The sequence below is a fragment of the Saccopteryx bilineata genome, chromosome 10 (genome assembly GCF_036850765.1).
Source record: "Saccopteryx bilineata isolate mSacBil1 chromosome 10, mSacBil1_pri_phased_curated, whole genome shotgun sequence".
In the NCBI taxonomy this organism is placed as follows: domain Eukaryota; kingdom Metazoa; phylum Chordata; class Mammalia; order Chiroptera; family Emballonuridae; genus Saccopteryx; species Saccopteryx bilineata.
In genome coordinates this window covers 72,270,854-72,275,432 of record NC_089499.1, presented here as the reverse complement: position 1 = coordinate 72,275,432, position 4,579 = coordinate 72,270,854, and the positions used below count along the sequence as shown (strand labels likewise).

Here is a 4,579-nt window from a genome sequence, read left to right as displayed (position 1 = left end):
TTATGACTGGGTACTTTGCGGATACAAAAACACATAATTAGGTAATTTAAAGTTTTTAACTACAAATTTAAAAATTAATTTGTTAATGTGTTATAACAGAAAATATATCACATTGAATTTATTATGTGAATAAACTATAATAACTTAAAAATAAAAATATAGAAAATCATGTAAGTGCTCTCCCTGTAATTTGGCATCCAGTATAATCAACTACTTACATTATCTTGAAGTAGTCTTTTCTTTCCTTTTCTGTGGACATAAGTGACACCTAGAGGACAGAAAGTTAAAAATGGTTCAGGTAGAGCAGCCATGATGGAAGGCCTGGACGCTGGTCCTGTCTTCTTCTCAGAAGAAGTAATAAATGTAGATCTTCAAAGGGATGCGGCTCTGCATGTGGACAAATCTGATGCTCTTCGTGAGAAGATAAAGTAAAATTCGCTGTTCACACAGAGTTCATTGACAAATTTTGAACAAAATGAGTTTTCTGTTGTTTGATAGCATGAGGAATTTATCTGGCTTCATGATTCCTTTGTTGAAAATGAAGACTATGCAGGTTACATTATCCCACCAGCACCATCAAGACCTGATTCTGATGCTTCAACGGAAAAACTATAGAAGCTTGAAGAAGGAGAAGGGTCCATGGCAACAGAGGAATTCCCAAAGATAAAAGAGAAACTGGAAGCTGAATATTTGGCAATATTCAAGAAGAATGTTGCAATCCATGAAGTATTCCTGTGTCGTGTGGCAGCACATCTTATTTTGAGGAAAGATTTAAATTTCCATGTCTTTTTGGAATATAACCAAGATTTCAGTGTGCAAGAAAAAAAAAAGAGAGAAACTTGAAGATTTCTTTAAAAACATGGTTAAGGCCCTGGTCAGTTGGCTCAGTGGTAGAGTGTCAGCCTAGCATGTGGAAGTCCCAGCTTTAATTCCTGGTCAGGGCACACAGGACAAGCAACTATCTGCTTCTCCAACCCTACCCCTTTCCCTTCTCTATCTCTCTTCTCCTCCCATAGCCATGGCTCAATTGGTTTAAGCAAGTTGGCCCTGGGCACTGAAATGGCTTCATGGTCTTGCCTCAGGTGCTAAAATAGCTTAGTTGCTTAGCAACAGAGCAGCATCCCCAAATGGGCAGAACATTGCCTGGTAGGGGCTTGTGGGTGGATCCTGGTTGGGGTGCATGTGGGAGTCTGTCTCTCTGCCTCCCTGCCTTTCACTTAATAAAACAAACAAACAAATAAACAAAACCATAATTAAATCAGCAGATGGAGTAATTGTTTCAGAAATAAAGGATGTAGATGATTTCTTTGAGCATGAACAAACATTCCTTTTAGAATATCACAGCCAAGTTAAGGATGCATCTGCTAAATCTTACAGGATGACAAGATCCCACAGAAGTGCTGTAGATAATTACAACAGAATTGGTTCTTCATTATATGCTTTAGGAACTCAGATTCTACAGATATATGCAAGTTCTTTTTCTCAAAGTTTCAAAACTGTTTGATAAAATGAGAAAAATAGAAGCATGAGTGTCTGCTGATGAGGACCTCAAACTTTCTGACCTTTTAAAATATTAATTAAGAGAATCTCAAGTTGCTAAAGATCTTCTCTATTGAAGACCTTGGTCACTAGCGGATTATGAAAGTGCTGGCCCTGGACAGTTGGCTCAGTGGTAGAGCGTCAGCCTGACGAGTGGAAGTCCTAAGTTTGATTACCAGTGAGGACACACAGGAAAAGTGACCATCTACTTTCCCACCCCTTCTCTTTCCCCTTCTCTGACTCTCTTCCCCTCCTGCAGTTATGACTCCATTGGTAAATATAAAATTTTACACTGAATTGCTGAGATTAATATAACTCTCTTGACTTTTGCATACTATTGTACATGTTAATGGCCTTAGCCTTAATTTATTTTATTTTATTTTATTTTTAATTTTTGTATTTTTCCAAAGTGAGACTCCCGCATGCACCTGACTGGGATCCACCCAGCATGCCCACCAGGGGCCAATGTTTCAGCCCCTCTGAGGTATTGCTCCATTTTGGCCAGAGCCATTCTAGTGCCTGAGGTGGAGGCCATGGAGCCATCCCCAGCACCCAGGTAAACTTTGCTCCCATGGAGCCTTGGCTGTGGGAGGGGAAAAGAGAGAGAGAAAGAGAGGAGAGGGGGAAGGGTGGAGAAACAGATGGGCGCTTCTCCTGTGTGCCCTGGCCGGGAATCAAACCTGGGACTTCTACACACTGGGCCAATGCTCTACCAATTGACGCTGAGCCAAGGGCAGCCTTAATTTTAATGTGACTATAATAACTGTATATAGGTCCCAATATATAGGTCATTTTTGGCATAGTTCTACTTAGTAGCAGGGATTGAGCTGTACAAATTATACTGCCCTTCATTCTGCAAACTGGGTCATTAGTATTAAAGTATTTTTAAGAACCATGTGGAAAAACTATTTCTTTTCTGTCTCTGGCTGAACTGTGTGGGCCACCTGAGGAGATTGTTGTCCTGAACTTTGGAGCAAGGGTCATGAAATTCAAAGATTTCCAGGGTCTCCTAATCCCATAGCAGTTCAATCCTGGAGCCAATCTAGACTAGTGTAACAGGAGGCTTTCCTCTTATCAGCGTTTAACTCAGAAAAGAGATACAATTGTGGAATTTATATCCTTTTGCCTTGCATGTTTTGTTTACCTTCTTTTTGAGTTGAATACTTATTCACTTACTTTAATTATCATTACTTACATAAAATAATTAAAAATGGGATTCCAAAATGGCAACAGAGTAGGCAGATGTTCCAACTGCCACCTCCCAGGAAAAATTGGATTACAACTCAAATTAAGAACAATCATCATGAAAAACCAACTTTGAACTAAACTAGGAGGAAGTCATAACCAATGGTCACTGAAGAAGCCACACCGAGACTGGTAGGAAGGGAGGAGACGTGAAAGGGCTGCTGGCTCCCAGGAGTGAGCGGCGGCCCTGAGGGACTCTCATGGCAGGGTGGGCTGCCCTGAGAAGTGTTGGTCCTCAGCCCCAGGCCCAGAGCCCCAGCATAGAGCCCTGAGCCTAGAAAAGGTGACCACACAGCATTTAGCTGTGAAAAGAGCTAGGTTTCTGTCTGCAAGAAAGAGACACACTTCTCAGACGCAGATTCAGTTTTAAAGGGCCGACTCAGAGCACCTCGTTCAGAGCCACTTACTCAGGGCTCCATGGGAGGAAGAGCTGAGAGGACTGCAGTTGCAGGAGGAGACTGTAAAGTTGGAGGCTCAGGGACAGACACGGTGACAATGACCAGAACACCTGTGCTGAATCATTCCCCAGTACTGAGGTGGACATTCTCATGGGAGAGATGCTACCTTAGTCCCGCACCAGCTGGGGAAAAGGCAGCTGCCCCATCCTGGAAAATCTCTCTAGCTCCAGCCAGGCATAGGGTCATTCTGAAAGGCAAGGAAGCAGGCTTGCTTGCTTGAGTCAGTGACTCAGGCTTCCAGTGAGACCCGAGCTATACCTCCGCCTCCAATGCTGAGAACGCACCCTGACCCCGGAGAGCTGGTGGGCAGACCCCACTTCTGATTCTCAGAGGCCACACCCACTGCACTCTTGTGGCCACACCCTATAGAGGTTTGTAAAAAAATAGTCTGGATAGAGTGACAATAGGGGTCAAGAAGCAGGCCAAGCCCACTACCTGTCCTAACCACTGGATCCCTGCTGGGCCCAACACATAGCCAACAGTCAGAGGCAGCAGAAAGATGAATAATTCAAGGAAATTTAGACTTTTCTGTGGCTCACCTTGTTTAGGCGAAATAAAATTTGAGTTTCCAGTAGAGGCTGAGGGATTAGGTCCTGGAGTAGAGGCCAGAATCCCTATACTGAGCTACGGCCCAAAAGACCCCCTGAAGTAGAGGGTTCCACTAATGTTGTATTCCCAACCAAAGCTGCCCTAACCCAACGAGCTTGCAATCTGTACAGGGATAGGTTAAGTGAGGCCAGTCAGGCCCACACTACAGTCTTTCAACAGAGGACTCTGGAGAGACGAGGAAGCTGCAAGAGAAGTTGGAACCACTGAAAAGTGAAGGCATATCTTTCAGAGCTTGTGGGTTTTCCAGAGCTTCTGACAGCTCTAAGCAGGTGGAAGCTGATCCTTATAGACAGGTTGACCCCTCCCACACTACGCAGGCACAGAAATCACTAACACAAACAGCAAAGAGTAGTAGCTGCTGACAAGTAGCCCACAGCGGATTACAAACAACAGATGATATCAACCTAAGAAGATCTAGAAAAAACACAACTGATAGCTGGAGGCAGACAACTTAACCCTAGATCTGGCTAGTTATTCAGACAGCACACCCAAAGGAGTAGTCTGTACACAGAAAAAATGGGAAGACAGAGAAATGCAATCCAAATGAATCAACAAGAGCAATCTCCAGAAAAAGAACTGAATGAGATAAAGTAACCAAATTACTGGATGCAGAGTTTAAAATAATGATTGTTAGCATGCTCAAGGATCTTAGAGTAACAATGGATGGACATAATGAGCACCTAAATAAAGAGATACAAGGGATGGAAAAAATATTTCATGCAAATGAA

At 43.1% G+C, this 4,579-nt stretch overlaps 1 pseudogene; it reads left to right on the top strand.

Moving 5' to 3' along the window:
- The first annotated feature begins 309 nt into the window (after nucleotides 1-309).
- Nucleotides 310-1,676, top strand: LOC136314027 (sorting nexin-6-like; annotated as a pseudogene).
- Nucleotides 1,677-4,579: the final 2,903 nt, after the last annotated feature.